General features: G+C 43.0%; 1 long non-coding RNA gene across 3 annotated transcripts in view; it reads left to right on the plus strand.

Moving 5' to 3' along the window:
* The window catches only part of LOC115496127 (uncharacterized), a 48,429-nt gene that overhangs the window by 8,336 nt on the left and 21,279 nt on the right, over positions 1–18,814 (plus strand). For 2 of the 3 annotated variants that reach the window (XR_012057097.1, XR_012057096.1), the window contains exons 3-4: positions 4,579–4,756; positions 11,590–11,797. This is a non-coding gene — a long non-coding RNA (uncharacterized lncRNA). Of the gene's footprint in view, positions 1–3,639; positions 3,833–4,578; positions 4,757–11,589; positions 11,798–18,814 lie in introns of those variants that run through there. The other variant, XR_012057098.1, reaches the window with a different exon arrangement.

Below are 18,814 nucleotides of genomic sequence, written 5' to 3' on the forward strand. Positions count from 1 at the left end.
ATCAAAGGACACTCCTTAATTGCATACTAGTATTTTTTAATTAGTCATTAAGTTGTAAGACTCTGTCTCTCTGCTGATTTATGTTCTCTTTATTTACAGTGTGAATGACTTCTGCAGCAATTCCTGATTTTAATTTTCTATTCTTTAACGATATACAAGATTTCAAAATTAGAGGGTTTTTTTGGGTTTTTTTGGGATGGGGGTTGTTTTAAGGATAAACACAATTATACTTCTGAGACTCTTTAACCAAGGAAAGCCAAAATATAGTATGACAACAATGGCTGTTCTCCCCCTCTTAGGGGGAGAATTCTCCCTGTTTTCCCCTCTAAGAAATTTATCAGAACTGTTCATTCTCTGTTACAACCACAGAAAAAAAAAAAACCTGTGGATTTGGGAACACCTCTATAGTTTAGTTTCTGGAAGAGAAGTAGCTAAATTGAAGTAAAAAGAGAAAATTAATATTAATTTTAATTTCTCCTTTGGGAGAAAGATTAAATGAATTTTCAAAGGAGGTTCTGCTCCTACTTAGTGTTGAACCTGATGAAGTCACCCAGCTGATCACAGCTCAGTGGAGGAGGTACAGCATTTGATAAAACCTCAGCAAAGGGAATTCAAGCAGCAATCCCCTTGCAATGAGAGGGGTTATTAATACTGAGGATCACTGCTCCTTCGGGGCTTTAGCTTTATTTTTTCTTTCTGGTGTAAGCAATTATCTGCAATGTAGAGAAGTTAATACACCAGTGTGGGGGCTCCAGGCCAAGTGCATGGAACATCTATCTTCAGGCACTTGTGGAAGTGTATAGGATGTGTCTCCTGTGTCCTCCTCCATCAGGAGCAGCAGTGGTCCATGGCTCACCAGTGGATGCTCCCAGTTCACACTCAGAGTCACTGGTTGGTGACATCAGAATGCCCTGGCCACAGAACACAGTGACAGGCCCTGAGATGATGTGCCCAAGGTACTGCACACTATGATGTCCATGGTACCTTCAGCTCCATAAACCTGCTACCCTGCCTCCTAAAGCCCCACGACCCTGCATTTTCCCCTGCTCCTTTATTTTTCACGGTGAAATAACAATTTTCCCTTCACACCCTGCTCTGGCAGCCCAGTAGAAAGATGATGATCCTGTACTGCACCATCTTACCCAAACCTGTGAGGTGATAGCTGGTTGTTGCAGGAGATGAGAGAGGAAACTGATTTAGTCAAGGGTTTTTACATTAAGTGTAGATGCCATAATATGTTCCTGCACATAGCAGCAGTTGCAGAGCTGGTGCAGTAAGGGTCAAGGCAGCTGTTTAAATTGCTGCATTATCCTTCATCCCTCCCAAAAACCTGCCTTCCCGTAAAAATCCTCCTCTGACATGGCCATGCCAATAGCAAGGTGTTGTGACCACTATGCTGCCAGTAGCCCTATTTTTCATTGCTGCTTACCTTTTCTGTTCTGCAGGGCTGATTTCTCTGGGTTTATTTATTCCCCTATTAATGCAGCACAGCCATGCCATAGTTTCCCTTTGGCAGGACTCGTGTCTGCAACTCTGCAGCAAGCATCCCCAAAATGTCCATTCCCATGAGAGCCAGCAACCTCCTCTTTGTAGCCTTCCCCTGTCTTCACAATTAACCTCCCCAAAATTACCAGTTATGGGGAGTTTTAAAACTTTTCAAGAGGCAGTGGCTTGGTTTAGGCAGCAAAGCTGTGTATTGAAATATGAATTAGTAGTGTGTGTATCGGCAGGATAGACCATCTGCTGTGCTCAGCACCCGGGTTTGAAGCTGGTTGGCTGGCAGGACAGCATGTGTTTACAGAAAACCCTAACAGTTGTAAAGGAGCCATTTAGGTTTATCGTGTCAATTCCTGTACAACTCCACACAGAGATATTCCTTTCACAAACTCACATAAAAAAGACAGATAGACTAGTTTTGACCTCTCTCGAAACATTTGACGGTTGAGCTTGTTGCAGAGATAAAATATCTAGAAGAGGAAAAAAAAAAATCTTGTAATTTCCCCCTCTTAATCATTAGACTTCTTGAGTGCAACATCCATTCATAGCTTAATTCTTGCATTGTAATTTAACTGCCTTTTATTTTCCTTCTGAGATACAAACACAGGAGCTGTACATGATTTTCATACCACATTATGCAAGACATTGTGAAAAAGCTGCCCAGAGTAATGGCTCCATTTCAATGTGACGCATATGCCAAGATACAGGGATCATTTATTTTGCTTAAAAAATTAAATGAGGATGGGATTAAAAATGTTATGTTTTGCCTATATGAGCAATTCCTCTATCAGCCATTCCAAACATATTGCCTCTTTGTAGCTCCTCTGTTATACAAATTGTCCAAGGGAAGGCACGTGGTAGCACACCAAAAGGGTTTATGCTGCTGCACGAGCATCCCTCTTTCCAGGGACTTGCAAAGCACAAATATTCCAAGGACAGGACAGAACAAAACCACATTGACCCTGGGGATGCCTCTGGACTGAGTGCTCGGTTGTTTTCCCACAGTTGGAGGAATTATTAAGGAAACAATCTCTTTAGTGAATGTGCTGAATCCATTGCTTAGCAGGCACCCATGTTGTACATATGATTTGTGTGTGGATGGATGCAGAGAAAAAAGGGAACATTCTCCTACATCCTTAACCAAGCCCTTGGTCACCGTGTTCCGTGTGTGCCTCTGCCAGGCTGTTGGATTGAGAAGATAAAATAAGAGACAGCCACATTCTGATGCATCTCTGAGATAACTCCTTCCAATGTGCAAAAGAAAAAAAAAGAAGTATATTAATACATAGGTCTTAAGACTTCAATCATTTTTTTTTTTTTTTAATGCTCGATTCTTTTAATGGAAAAATCCATGAAGTAAGATGAAAGATGGCAAGATGAGAGATGGCAGGATGGGGGAGAAAACTCGCTCTTGCAAACATATCCACCTGTTTTTAAGGCCCCCTCATATGGATGCTTTAGGACTGGGGATCAAAAGCTGCATAAAAACTTAGTGTAGCCAATATCTTAAATAGGAATACAGTATGTTGGTAGTTTGTGAAGGGTTCTATAGCTTATATGAAGTAGCAAGGCTTGGGTAAGGACAGGAGAATGGTGGGATGAAAGGAAATTACCTGTTTTTAAGCTAGGTGCTGTACTCTTAAGAATCCTTCCTCTAAATTATGCCTTGGGTCCTTGGAAATGAAATATCAATGCATTACTACTACTGTGTATTACTATGGTTAGAACCACGGGGGTTTAGGTAATTTTTGCTTATAATCTAGTGCATCTGTGTCTAGATATTATATGTGTGTATATCCATGTATTTGGTTTTTTTCTCTTTTTTTTTAATATTTGTAAGTTCAAAGTTCCTTTGACCTGACCAGCAGCTTGTGCTCATAGGAGTCAGGATTTGGTGCTCAGTAGTGGAGGAACAGAACAGGATGGATCACAACTGTCAGATTCCTTCCCCAGGAAAGCAGCAGATTAAACATGAGCACAGACTCTCTCCTGGGGATTGCATTCCGTGTTTAGGGAGATGAGGGAGGGGAGGGCATCTCCAGCTGGGTTGCACAATGTGATTGCAGGACCAGATTTGGGGATTGGTGCAGCACCTGCCACACCACTCAGTGACCAGGGAGACACAGTGGAAAAGCCCCGTCCCCTTCAAAAGCAGCATCTAATGCAAGTGGGAGAGCAGAGCCCTGGGAAGTCATCAGGAAAGAGTTTGGTGACCCAGGTGCTGGTCTCTGCTCTCAGGTGCCCACCTTGGCCATTTGCATTAAGACACTTTCAGCCAGACCACAACCACTTGCCTGGCCCTGGAAATCTGCTAGAAAAGAGCTGTTTTGGGGAGGTAAGTCACTGATTCAATTTGCCAAGCTGTCATGGTGGAGTCATCTGTAGTGGAGCCTAAGACTGAATCCTATTTTCACATTTGCAAATGTTACAATCCAAAATTTCATTTTTGTATTTAAACTGTGTGCCTCCAGTCTCCTGTTCTAATTTTGTTTGTGATTCAGTTATAAGTCTATGGACCTGTGGACTAAAAATGCAGCAACTTTGAGTGGTGTGTTTCTATGTGTCATTATTTTATTATTATCATCATCGTCATCAACACTATTATTATTATTATCACCTATTTTGGGGGGATTATTCTTATATACTCATTTCCCTTGGCTGGTGGAATGCAGATCAAAGAAAAGCATGAGAATGCCTGTGACAGCAGCATTTTTCAGACTTTTCCTGAGCATCCCTCCCATTTGCCTGCGGATGGGATTGGGCGTTTCCCGCGCGGAGCGGAGCGGTGCGGCCACGCCACATCATCCCACTGCCTATTTTCAGGCTGTGTGCTGTGCCCTCCCGGGTCAAAGCGAAAATGGGAGAGGATGGCAAGCCAAAGCGTGGGGAAGATGACTCACTGGATTATTTTCTGCATTGCAAATATAACCCTTGAATTCTTGCCAATGTATCGATACAGTCAGGCAGCGAGCCTCATGTATTTATATTTATTTATGCTACGTAATGCCTCAGTCAATACACTCACCTATTTTTTTAAATATTTTGTTTATTTGTTTTTTTCACATATTTTCTTCAAATCAGGCACTGAAGGAGCAAAACTGCAACCCACCCTGTGCAATTCCTTGTAAACACAATGTGCCGAGATTTCCAACAAGCACCATCTCTGATAACCACAATCATTCCCATTCCACTGAAACTGGTCAGAATGAGTTTGGAGAACTGGGCAGCCCCTGTAGAAGGAAAACGCAGCTCAGCTGAGGTATGTTTTTACACAGAGTGGGGTTATCTTTGCTCCTCTCTCTTGCATACAGATGCTGGTCTGCAAAACCCAGCCCTGCTCTGGTCTGCATGTCCCACTCTCAGTTTTGGGAGGGGAGAAGGGAATGAGGTCAGGTGTGGGAGAGCTGAGTTGAGGCCATGACTACTGGGGAAAACACAAACATGGAGCTCGTAGAGAGCAACAAGCTTGATAGTCCAACAGGAAACTTCACTATCAAGCACTTGGTCTCGGGGATCATTTTATTCTCAGAAAGTGGGGCATAAATACAGAGTTAATTATGACCAGAACCCACAGCAATAACCTGTTTATGGGAAAACTCTAGTCCTAGTCTAGAAGAGCTGTAATCTTACCTTGCCATCTGAAATTTGTTTCTTTAATAAGATTATATTCTCGACTGAAAAAAAAAAAAAAAAGTGAGTTAGTTTGATAAATTTATTGCCCTTTGTCAGGATGGTAGTATTTTTTTCTTCTTTGAAAATACACGTTCCTGTTTCTATGGCTGTATATTTATCCTTTATTTTAGCTTTTTCATTACTGTTCCCTTTAATCATTTAATGAGGAGTTCAGGTTCCTGATGATTTAAAATTATGACTCATAGAGACACTGGCAATATCTTTGCTGGAGAAACGTCGATCCTTTAACTTTAAGACTTCAAATTCAAACCACATGTTTTTGCCACTTACTCCAAAAACAACCCCTGGAGTTGTGTGACTGTCACTAGAATATAAACCAAAGCCATTCTGCAAACAAAAGCTGCAGTATTTAAATAGCGATTACAGTCAGAAAAGTGACTATTTTAATCATTGCTCCGCTTTACCCGGGAGATCTGCTCCCTCTGCACATTCCAAATATCTCTGTAGATTTTTATAGACTGAAAGGAGATTTTACTGCCTTCCACCTCTCTTAGCCCTACGGAGGCCGGCCAAGGCAGGCGGGTGAGGCAGATTTGTTCCAGACTCGCATATCCGCGGGAGTGTGAGCTGAATTCCCGCGGCACGACCTGTGGAGCCGGTGATGTGCCCGCCAGGACACGCTTTTGTGCTCCCCGGGAGCTCACAGGGTGCAGGGCAGTTAGAGGGGGAAGAACAAAACACAAAACCAAACCGCGGGGGTTTTCCTATAAACTAGTTTAGTTTGAAAAGGGAAAAAAATCCCTGAAGGGCCTCTTGGGCTGGAAGGGCTTTTTTGAGTGCAGCTACCTGGAGGTACCCCCTTCCAAGGGCAGGGGCTCTGAGTAAAGGAAAAAATAAATTTCAAAAAGTATTAGATATAGAACTGGGAAATTGAAAATAAGAGGATGCAAATGTCTCATGGAGATTTTCTTTTCTTGCTGGCTTTGAGGAGTGAATTAATTTCCTTTAATATTTTCCTCACATGGACACTTTCTTACAGTGTTCTGGGTGCTGAATTTCATCTTCTCTGGGCTCCTACAACCCCAATCACTGCTTCCCCTGACCATCAAGCTCCATTTCATGTGTTCAAAAATCCAATCCCATTCAGAGGGTGGCTACTTTAACTCCCTATCTTCATTTATGAAATGCAATATATGTATTTTATATCTACGAAAATCCCCTATTGCAGTATTGGGAATGTTTCTCTGATATACGTGAATTCAAAATAAATGTTGTTAGGAGAACATCTAATTCATTTTAGATGGTTTTATTAGGCGTCTCTTAACAAATCCCAGAGTATGTAAATGAAATATAACTATACGTACATATTCATCAGTCTGTTCTTGGAATTAAATATGAGTGCTGTGACATTTGGTTTTAAGGAATGACTAATTAACATGTGTGCAGGATGTTCTCATCTTCCTGCTTTGGAGTCCCAGAGTCAGGGAAAAGCACACAAAGCGTATTTCCACTCTTTCTATCATAGTTTGCAAAGCAGAAAGCTGCTCATGACAGCCAAGAACTTCTCAGGCGTTTCTGTACCTGTTGGGTGCTGACACAGGGCCCCTTCTTGAACGCTTGCTGTTGTTAAATGTCATCCTGTCTGCTCTGGGGCCAGAAGTGCATTTAAAAAATCAGCTTTGCAGCCGACCTGGCTTTTAATAATCACACCAACAAGTCACAGAGCACAATAAAGAGCAGAACAACTTCTGGAGTACAGCCAATGTGCTGTTGATTTACCTCCACAACGGGATGCTGGAAAACTGGGCTGAGCCCTCGGATGCTCCCTATCCCCACTGTCCCAGAGATGCTCTCTAGGAAAACCTGGGCTGGATCCTCTAGGGATATTTGTGGGTTGGATGCCTCAGTGCCATGCTTGGGAACACCAGGCTTTACTGCACTGCTGGTAAAAACCCAGAGAAACACCCACATTAGTTTTCAGCAGGGTTGGCTCGAGTCGCTTTTGTGCAAGAGCAATGTGTGTGCAGGGCATACACTTTTTGCAGCAGAAAAAAATTAGCAAAGAAAAAGGAAACCAACTGTAATTTCTTTCTGAGGGTGCTGGGGGAGGGTGGGCACACCACACCGCCCCGTCTGAGCGCCCTGGAGAAGTTGACCAGAACAAATCTCAGCAGGAACACACAAACCTCTATTATACCTTTTAAAAAGCTCCCCATTGAATGCAGCCGGGCAGATGGGAAGGGCCCTTTTATTTCCTTTTTTCTTTCTCCGCCTGAGTTCATTCTCTCCCTTTGGGGGAGCCAGGTTCAAAGACATGCCAAATGCATCAAAACCTTCCCCATAAAGCCCCTTTCACCTCCCGGCAGAGCAGGGATGGGACTGGAGTGTGCTGGGAGTGCTGGGTCTGACGGTGACTTTCAGGACTGTGTGTGGTAAATCGTGTGCACATTTCCCAAAACAATGCCCTGAATTGGACGTCTAATTCCCTGGAAATTAAATCCCTCAGCTGGTCAGGGAAAACAGGAGCCAAGGAGATTAAACAGTGCAGTAAGGAGAATCTTTGAGTATTGTTGGGGGTGTTCTTGTGGGTTCGTTGACATATTATTTTTAATGCAGAGGGGTAGCAAAGTAGTAGTTTGCTGTTGCTTCCACTGTTTTAATTTGAACCATGAATTCCCCTCTTCCTCTCCCAATAATCCACATGAAAAACTACCTCTTTATGCTCATTACCCAACAGGTGAACTCTGTCCCAGCAAGCACAACCCTGTTTCTGCATGCAGAACTAATTTCTGAGTCCTTAGGGTGAGTGGAGGGGGATGCTGCAGCTGCAGAGCCCATTCCCAGGGCCCAGGGCATCCTACATCCTGCTCAGGTTCCTGCTAGACCTGCAGCTCCCAGCACCTTTGCTCAGTCCTGGGTTATTTATCCCAGTACAAACTCAGCTGGGACTGGGATTGTTTGGATGTTAGAGAATCCAGAAATGGGGCTGAAATGTTCCCGTGATTTTTTGTTACTGGTGTGTTAAATACAGGCAGGTCCAGGCACGATGCTCCAGTGCAGCGCAGCGAGTGGCTGGATGCTGGATAAAAGCACAGTCCCTGCTCCTCAGGAAGCGATCTTTCCCCACAGGGCTGCTTTTGAACTGCTACAAGTCAAAACTTAGTGGGCCTCACAGTGGCAATTTTTTTTTCCTTAAAAAAAAAAAAAAAGCAGCTTCCTATGTATTTTTACTGACAAAAGCCTGACGCTTCCTTTATATGCTTTATTTTCTTTCTCCTCTGAAACGATCGTTAGACAAAAGCAGTTTTGCTGCTGGTTAATCAAGAGAGTGATGTGGCCCTGCATTTTAATCCTAAACCAATTAGCAGGATTTGACATCATGCCATTAGACTGCTTGAAACAAAAATCAAGGACAGCGTAATGCAGCTAGAAAAGAACAATAACCATCAGCGCTGCCCTGTCAAAGGGGAAGGAAGAAATTTGGCTGCGTCTGTAATTTCCGAGCAATCCCCCTTCCCTAAAACCTGAGCATTCAAATGAGGGAGCTAAATAATAATGAGAGGGGGAAATGTTGAATCTCTAATCACATTATCCTAAAAACTGCACCGGTTTTAAAAGCAGAAATCGCCGTTCTTGCTCCTGAGCCAGCACAAATTGGTTGCATTTCCAAACCCTGAGCTGTGGTTTATGATTTCTGTCGCGGGCGCTCCGTGCTTTGCAGGTTGCGCGGCGCCTCGGTGCAGATGCACAGCGAGGGACCCCGCGGGGTGCGAATGCACCAGCATCCCTCAGAAACAACTTCCTGGACGTGGCAATGTTTACTTTGTCCAAACCACCCTAAGATAATTAACGAACAAAGCACCTTTTAGCAACTGTACTTTTTGCTGGCAGGAATGCACCTCACGGCTGGTCCCGCAGCGACGGCGGCACAGCCTGAGCCGGTGGCCGGGACTGGAGCTGGCCTGGCAGGCGCTGGCCAGGCCATGGCTGCTGCCTGTGGGCACAAACAAACCTGGCGAAGATACAGGGTGAGAACAAAACTGCAGGCAGGCCCCGGGGTGCAGTATTGGAGGGATGAATGCCTAAAGCACATCGGGGACTCTGCGCCTTGCTGCACGCTCGGGGCTGGCAGCGGAGAGCGGAGCAGGAGCGAAACCCAGCATCTCGTAAAGCAGCATATGGATATAGCACAAATGGATGGGGTTTTATGTCCTGGGCAATATTTTCATTGATATTTATTTTGATTTAATTTGGCTAATGTGCAGGGAGAAGTGAAAGCATGCCATACTCCTCAACATCTGATGAGGAGCTGAATACTTTTTAAAATTAGTATTCCCTCAGAGGCATCAATCTTTAAGGTCTGCCCGGCAACCGTGCTAAAAAATCATGAATTACTCCATGTAAATCACAGGATGACCCTTGGAGCAGCAGATTGTTGTTTTAATGTTGAATTTTTTTCTGTTACTATTACAGTTTTCTAGTCTTTCTACTTCAGCCTTTTTGTTCATAACTTTAATTTACCTTTTAATAAAAGTGTAGTTTTCCGCAGTCTCAAGCCATTTTAAAGAGAGGGTTCAAAAAAAAAAATTAATAAATTATCATGAGATTTGTTGTAAAAGGGTGAAAGATGGCAATTGTCCTTATCCCTGCTTTGAGAGAGGAGAGGCTGAAGTGGAGCCAGGAGCGATGGCCACAAATTGTTACGTGAGGTTGGAGACGGGTGCAAATCTCTGCCAAAGACTTCCAGGGCGAAGTTGGGCAAGTGACATAAATCTTCCTCTCTCATAGCTGCCATCTGCAATGCGGGACAAAAAGAGACCATTTCCTCCACAGGGATCTGTGTATAAATGCCTTAAAACTGGCGAGGGGTGGCAGCAATGGCGGGGCCATGTGCAGGCTGGAGAGGGACAAAAAATAATTCCACAAATCCTCTGCCTTCCCACCAAAGCAGGTCTCCCAGAGCTTTGTGGCTTTGAATTTTGAGGGAATAAATTTGTGAGAGGAGGTTAGGGTGGGTAAGGTGAGCAGGGGCCGGGGGGTACCCAAAGCATCACCCCAAACCCCCCCTTTGCCCCGCCAAGGCGTCCCCAGAGCTGCCTCCTGCTGCACCACCAGGATTTTAATGTCCTGCTTCCCTCGCCTGTTAATAAAGGAACAAAAAGCGCTTTTGCCTCCTCAAGGGTGTTGTGAGACAAAGTTGGTAAGTGCTGAAAAGAAACCCAAACCCGAGGAGAAAGCTGGCTTTGTTGCCTTCGGACACAGACCACTGCAGACCTTGCTCGAATTTTGCTGTAACATCTCTTGAATGAAAACGTGTTCTTCCAAAAAACCGAAAAACACGCCCTGGCTGGAAACGGCTGCCAGGGGACTGAAAGGAACTGCAGATTATAGATCCTCGGGGCTCTTGTGGCAACAAAATGTTTGTCCCGTGGATTTGAGCTGGATCCAATGAGTCCAAAAAGTGCTGGGAATGACTGTTTAACCCATCCTGTAGGAAAAAGGTGGAAAAAACATCCCAGCAGGCTAAATAAACAAACAACAGCAAGAAAACACCTTCAAATAATAATAATAATAATAATAATAATAATAATAATAATAATAATAATAATAATAGTAGTAGTAGTGTTAGTAGTAGTAGTAGTAATTATAATGGGACATTGGACAGGAAAAAGAAAATTCAGAAGGTCAATGGCTAAACCGCCACCTGAATTTTAAACTAAATTGGAAAGGAAAGAAAATTAAATTCAGTTGGTTAGACCTTGTAAACTGGGCTTAAAAAAATGTTTCCAAGGACAACAGCAGCAACAAACTCTGAATTTTCAGAGTCAGAGAGGGCACCTTGGGGTACCAGGCAAAGAGGAGAAGAATTGTATAAAACATTACTGATTCTGTATTTCGTATATCCTGTATTTCCTTGAGCTCTACAAAGGTAAAAACCACATTTGCATATTCCAAACTTGTGTCAATGTAATGATAAATGTTTTGTGTTCACAGCCTCCACAGGAAAATAATTTTTAGTGGGAATAATTTTTTTTTAAGCTGTGCTAAACTAGATAAAATCTAACAGTAAAAAAAAAAATCTCTAGAGCAAGATTAGGACAAAATTATCACAAAATGGAGCAGAATAAGGAGTGTACCCACAGGCTGGCATAACAGAAGCATTAATTACTGGAAAAGGCTACCAGAAATAGTTAAATAAATGACATCTTTAGCAAAATGGTGCTTTTCTGCTGTGTTCCAGGCAAGCAAATATATGAGTCAACATCTGAAATGTGATGCAGAGAAAACATTGCAACTGCTTGGTTGATATCAGTTGCATATTATATTTATAAAAACAGAAGTTTTATCCTTAATTTAAAAAAAAAGCATTGTCTCTTTGAGATCTTTGATTTTCCTTACCTAATTTCTAGGTTCAGAAAGCAATTTTTTAAAAATTATTTTACTGTATTTTATTTTCAGCTACAAAGTCAGCCTCCTTGGGCTTGCAATAATTTGATGTGCATCCATCTTAATTGAAGCTGATCCATTTCAGTCTTGGCAGCACATTGATAATAAACAAGAACCAAACACCATTTGGCAAATTCCAATCTACCAGCAAACCCAGGGAGGAAGCAGAAAACCTGGGATCGTCTCCTGGAATCATTTCCTGGGCTGCAGCTCAGTCTTTGTATGTATATGATTTTATTTTATTTTATTTTTTTATAGCTAAGCAATTATCATCATAATTGTATTTGTAATTTCAAAGGTACAATATCATATTCATGGATGATGAGCACTCAACAGTTATGAGAAATATTAATTAAAGAAGTTCTCCTGTCCTAGCAGGGACAGTGTTCCCTAACCCCCATTATGGAAATTGGTTAAACCAAGAGAATATTTATTTTATAGTTTCAGCTCTTCAGAAAGCCTTTGACATCCTAAGCTAAAGCAACTGCCCATCAGAGACAGAAAGATGTACTTTGGTCCCCCATGCCAGCTTTTTACTTATATCTGCCATTTCATTTCCCCTGTAATATGGGGGTAAGTCTTAGCCAACATCTTCATTTTCATTCATTAATAAAATCATGGTAATATCCCACTTTTCACTTAGCTGTCTCCCAGGCACTTTGGAGACTGTCTGTCACCATGGTATGTGTATATATATATATATATATATATATATATATATATAGAGAGAGAGAGAGAGAGAGAGAGAGAGAGAGAGAGAGAGAGAGAGAGAGCACTCTGCCCAAAAATGACCATTCAGTGAAGTTTTTCAATATAAAAAATGTCAAAGTACTACAGGACTCTATTATTATCACTTTAAACTCCATGAAGCATTAAAATCTTGAGTGTGGGAAAGCTGGAAAACACAACTTGATATAACTGTGTCTGTCGATGGGTTCTGCACTCCCTCACTGCCCCAAGCTTAGCAGTCATGCTTCTCACCCAAATTTCATTTTTTCCTTAAATAAAAGGTCACTTTGTGCCATGCCAGAAGATGTTTTGCTCATCCACTGTTCTGCTGTCCTTCTCAGCTTTAATCAGCATAGGTGAACTGCATCCCTAAATAATTTGAAAGGCAATAAAAACAAACACACACAAAAATTACCGCAGATTCTGCGTTCTTGAAGAGGGAGGAAAAAATGTCCTGAAAAGCTCTCTTTATTAATATGAGATGGCAAATATTTTTTGCTGTTTATTAAATCATATGAAAGGTTAATTATGGTTAGCGACTGTGGGTAGAAAACAATTCTTGGAAGATGCTTTTGTAACAACAGGTTGGCAGTATGCAGAAGCCATCTGCTTCCTGCAAATGTTAAGGTACAATCTCAAACTTGTGAGGTTAAAAATTACAGATTGCAGAGTAGTTTGGTAGAAGGAAAATCCATGTTGTGTTGATGTAAAGTTGCTCAGTCTCCTTGACACACAGCCTGGAAGGAATGCCAAGTTCCCTAAAGGACGATGTTTGGCTGGAGAGGACCCTCGCTCGGGGTATTCTGTGCTCACACGGGCTGTCTACACAGCTAATTAAGTCATTTTTGTGCTATGATTCATCTTTTTTAATACAAGAACTGGTTTCAAATCCTGACCCGTGAATAGGAGTGAATTGTGGCTACAATATTCTGCTTTCAAGTGGGGAATCAGCTCCTTCCATGAAGAATAGATAAAGTCATTCTCAAGGAGACACACTCCTGAAACTTGTTGCTTCAATCCACAATGTGTGGACTTCACCACGGCTGCAAACTCCTCATGGGCAGCACTATCGGTGAGAAAAGAAGAGTTCTCAACCCCATTTTATGAACAGTGATCTGGGCAAAAAGATAGGAAGAGATTTGTCTGTGAGCACACAGGGAGGTTGTGGCTAATGGAATCAAACCCAGATTTTTCAGATGGCAGTGAAGTGCCTTAACCACAAAACCATTCTTCCTCTCTGTGGGTCAGCTACGGTGACTTCAGCACTTGGGCTGGGCATTTAAAGATGTTTATCTTTTTCCAAGGATCAAATTTAATTCTGCTGAATTTTCCACTTCTGGAAAACATCACCTACTTTTCCCTTCCCCTCTAGAGATAACATTGCCCAACTTTGCCTGCTTCCCACCAAGGAAAGACAAATTGAACCACCTGTAAAAGAAGGGATGGGGAATTGCCCCTTTCACTTTTCAATCAAATAGGGAGAAACTATTTGGGTTTTTTTCAGACACTCTGACCCAACGTGATGTCATGCAACCTTCAGCCCCCTTTGCTGCTCCCCTGACTTACTTACAACCTCTCCCCACACTCGTCTCTAGGAGCTGACTGCCAGCCAGCTGCTGTGTGAAAGAGCTCATTTCGGAAAAAATCTGGGCCCTTGTTTCCTGTTACTCTACCTTAAACAATTCTGTCAGGGCTATGAATGTCTGCAGGGGTTTCTTCTCCAAGACTGCCTTTTTTCCTAACAGAGACTTTCCAGCTAGATGACTATTTTTTAAAGCATCCTATAAAGTGGTTTTATCTCCTCCTTTTGGGTTGGAGTTGGTAATCCACCCCATTATCAAGGAAGGACACCCAGCCATCAAAATCCCCCTAGATGGAGGAGAGAGTGGCAGACCTGACCCCTGGGCTGTGCTGAAGAGCTCTCAGTCATTCATCACAGCCTTGCTCCCCAGTGCTGGCAGCATCCCTGGTTAGCAGCAGCAGGACCTGCCCTGCCCTGCATTGTCCCCTTCTGCTGCCAACCCTGCTGCTGCCTCATTGCTGTGAAACTCTGAGCTAGGGGCTGCTGGTGGGCTGCAGGTGATGGGATCTTCTATTTCTGGGCTGCAGCCACTGATGGGGATGAAGGAACCAGCTCAATTCATCTCCCTGACATTTTGTCAACAGACCTGGACCTTTCTTTCTCTTCTTCTTGGTCTGATTTCTTCAATGAAACTGAAGATCATTATGGGTAATACCAGCAACACTTTCATCAGCCTTCCTGGAGTGCCCTGCAGGAGTTGGCTGCGTGTGAGGGACTGAAACATATAGAAATTAGGGATGAGAGGTTTCAATGCCACCGAAGGGATTTGGATGCCCAGCATCCATTAAAATGAGTAACAATTCCTGTCCTGCCCTAAATGGCCGGAGCCCAAATTGCTCCACGAGATGGAAACCATCTTGGTTAATGCATGGACACTTAAGCCCTCAGCATCTGACTTCACTTATATTTTATTTCCAGCAAACTTGGTTGATGATGTCCAATGAAACACTTGCACACCCCTTACCCTCTCCCCAGCAGCTCATCGCACCGTCACTTGCCAGCTCCACTATCAGGGGAAGGTGATGAAGGTACCTAATTTGTTTGCAAGCTGGAGAATGATGTAAAAGGTTCCTCGTCCATCACGATAAAGGCTTAAAAAAAAAAAAAACCCAGACAAATGTTCCTTACTCTCATTTCGCCTGTGCTCCGTGAGGACATTTGAAACAGAGGGAAAGTTCAGTGTAGCCATATGTACAGAGGGGCTGCACACAAATCACAGCTACTGCTAATTGGATCCAGAGTTCTAATTGGTCCCTCGTGGTGGCACCCTGGGCTGCTCCTGCCTCCCCTGATTGCCAAGGGGCTCAGCCACTCAGAGCATCACCAAGCAGAGCAGGCATTCAGGGCCTTGCCCAACCCGAGGGGAAGATGAAGATGTAAAATAAAATATATAATAATTTAAAATAGCATAATGTAAAATAACTCCAGGTACTTGCTCTGAGGCTAATGCCTCATCCAGAAATCATCCCTACACCAAAGCATTGAGAAGCCCCACTAAAATTGCCAGAAATAGGATGTTTCCCACATCCCCTTCCCTCCATAAGTGCAAAGCAACATGCCTGTCTACGTTAGGAACTTTGGTCTTTTTTAACCCTTTTTAGGACCACTATCATCCCATCCAATTCCACATGTGAGCCAACCATGAACTCTGGACTTGGCTGCTCCCAAGTTACATGGGGAGCAAAGTCCTGGGGAAGTGGGGACGAAATACCCAAAGTTTGGTCTCAGGTCCATTTTAGTCCTGGAAAAGTCTCTGAGTCTTTTATTATGCAAACCTCCTCAGCCAATCCTGATTTTAATAAAGTTGATTAATGATTGTGCTGCGGACAAGGACAGTTATTTCCTGACTTATGCTACGCCATTTATGGAAGCTGTATCCTTAAATGAATTACTGCAGGGATCATTAAATTTTGACTTAAATTGGACATAGTAAGCTCATTTGAAAAAATAAAAAGCTTAGCAAGTTATATATAAACTAGAGGAAAAATGAATCTCCTCAAGCTGTCTCCCATCTCCTTCTCAAGCAGGAACCTAAAGGGCAGATTTGCAAAGGGAGGTTTAAATTTGCAGGGCAAATCTTCATGAGGGCACTTTGAAGCTGCATTTGTGCAAGTCCTAATTGAATTATGGACTCAGAATTTGGACCTTTATCCTCATTCAGTTTAATAGGTCCCCAGATTTGAGGTTAGCAGTAGAAATATGATTACTCTGGAGAAGGAAGGTGAAAACTGCCACCTCTTCCTGTGTGGTGTCAAAGGGGCTGGTGGGAAGTGGGTGCTCCTCTCATGCCCTGCACTGTGGCAGCTGGGGGGACAGAGACTCAAAGAAGAGGAAAACTGTTTTTTAATGGGATTACCTTTAAAAGTCACATTTTAAGAAAATGTTTGATGGGTTTAGGAGTTGAGTACTTATTCCCTGAGCAGTTTCAGAGGGAGGATGGACATGCTGGACATGGATTTTTTTTTTTTTTCTACTTTGCAAACACTTGAAAACAGTTCAATTTTTGTTTGGTTCCCCTTGTATAAAATTGCCAACTTTACTCCTTGATGCTGAGAATAATCACAGGAATGATCAAAGAGCCTTGTGAGGGTGGTCACAGAAACATTGCTCAGGAAAGCTGTGGTGGCCCCTGGATCCCTGGAAGTGTCCAAGGCCAGGTTGGACAGGGCTTGGAGCAACCTGGGGTAGTGGAAGGTGTCCCTGGCCATGGCAGGGGTAGAACTGAATGAGCTTTAAGGTTCCCTTCAACCTAAATCATTTTATGAATATTCATTCATTAAATAAAAAGGACTGCACCTTTGCCTATGGATAGGTTTCCAGCAGGGGGGAAAGACTATAAGCAAAAATAAGGTGATAAAGTAGGGGGGGGTTAAGTAACAATACTCAGACCATTCTTGACATCCAGACTGTAAACTCCAGCCACACTTGTTCATCCTGCCTTCCGAATCCCAGTCACACCATCCTGTGAGACGGGGTGAGCTCAGAGGGTAAAGGGATTGCAACTACCTGCTCCCTATTTCCCATGCCTCTCTGTGTTTTAATTAAAAATCTTAATTAATTAATTTTTCACTTTGTGTCAAAATTCCCTTCAGTGGGCTGATCAATGATGGACGTACCTCTTGAGAAATGGAGCTGCAAAAGGAAAGATACCTTTCTAAATTATTTTTACACAGCAAACTCTAAAAGCAGTTTACTGCCCCTTAATGGTGACTTGATTTGTCATAGTAGGATTAAGTTTCTGCTCTAATCTAGGAGATTTTAAAGTATATACTAATCTTAAAAAAAAAAATAGAAGAAAAGGAAAAACTGGCCTATGCTTCAGATATTTGATAATCTATAAATAAACCAGTATATGCTCTGTCCAAAAAAGAGACGTTAAATAATGTAAAATTTCAACACCTCTCTGTTTTTACTTTCTGGCAGAGGGCTCAGCATGCACGGGGTTCAGTCCTTTCTCCATAACCCAGAACTGCTTTTCTTTTCCCCTGGATGGAAATTTCTATTCCATCGCCATCTCGTGGCTCCCTGCAAAAACTGCTGGCTCTGCAGAACGTCTCCTCGAGCTGCTGATGCTGAATTGCACGAAGGCACCTTTTAAAATGCAACATCCACTGGACATGAGGCACACGGGGGGGACTAAAATGAATATTGTGTAGTTGAACCTGCAACAGGGGAGTTGGGAGGGGGAAATGGGGGCTTCAGTTCCAACACTCTGGGACTCATCTGGCTTTAAGCAGCCACACACTGTCCTGCGTTACACAGAGATCATTGCCCAGTGGATTTGGGGTTTTTTTGTGGGTATGGGATGGAACTTAATCCATGAGAAGGACTAGGAGGAAAGTCTCCTCCAAATTATGAAAGACACCAAAGCTGTTATTTAGAGGAATATCTGGCATGCTTATCATAGAAAATTTGGTCTAGAAGGGACTTTTTAAAGATCCTCTAGTCCAATCCCTCTGCAATGAGCAGGGACATTTTTAACTAGACCTGGCTGCTCCAAGCCTCATCCAACCTGACCTTAAATGTTCCCAGGGGTGGAGTATCTTGTGTCTAAGAAATTCTTTTATTTTATTATTTCATTGATTTTTACAACATGTTACTTCTTTGACTAGCTTGAACTGCACTGAAACAATGAAAAGCAAACCCCAGATTTATGATGGTTTTTATATTATTATTGTGGCACCGGCACTGTTTTGAGAATGTCACTTTAACCTGTGCAAGAGCCCCCTGTGAAGAGTGCAAATGGGGATTGCTGTGATCATGGGCTTGTGATTGCAGGGAGGGAGGAGGATGGAGGAAGAGCTGTAGAAATTAACCTCAGTCTGAAAAATCTCAACTCCAAGCATGCCAGCAGCAACTCTCCATCCCAGCCCGCTCTGTTGAACTTGTCCAAATTCCCTCACCTTGATTTCATCTTGCTGGAAAAGGAGTCTTTGCAGGAGGCTGCATGTGTGCCCCTGGTTTTCCTCAGTGAGGCAAGGAGACAGGGAATGTTGAAACTCAGCCGGTGGTTGGGAAATTGCCCCTTCTAATACAAGCCAGACCCGTGGAAACCCTCCAGGTCTCAAAATCCCTCCTCGGCCCAAGCAGGACTTTGATGAAGAAAAGCAGAATAAAAGTGAACAGGAAGAAAGAGACTTTAAATAAACCCAAACAAGTAACAGCAGATTTTGAGAAAGCAAAGGGAGCAGCTGTGGGCAGCTCCAGCTGTTTCACTGCCCCAGAAAAAGCCAAGAAACCATGGAAAATGTCCTGTTGTGGGAATGGCATGGACATCCCCAGGTCTCTCTGTAGCCATGTACATGTGGGCATGAGCACCATGGACAAGTGAGGACAGTGAGTAAATCTGTAAGCAGTTTTGCCAGTGAAGAGTTCCAATGAAGTCAGTGTTTTGTTCAGCTTTGGGGCTTTTTGATGGCAGATTTC

The sequence above is a fragment of the Taeniopygia guttata genome, chromosome 8, assembly GCF_048771995.1.
Source record: "Taeniopygia guttata chromosome 8, bTaeGut7.mat, whole genome shotgun sequence".
Taxonomy (NCBI): Eukaryota; Metazoa; Chordata; class Aves; order Passeriformes; family Estrildidae; genus Taeniopygia; species Taeniopygia guttata.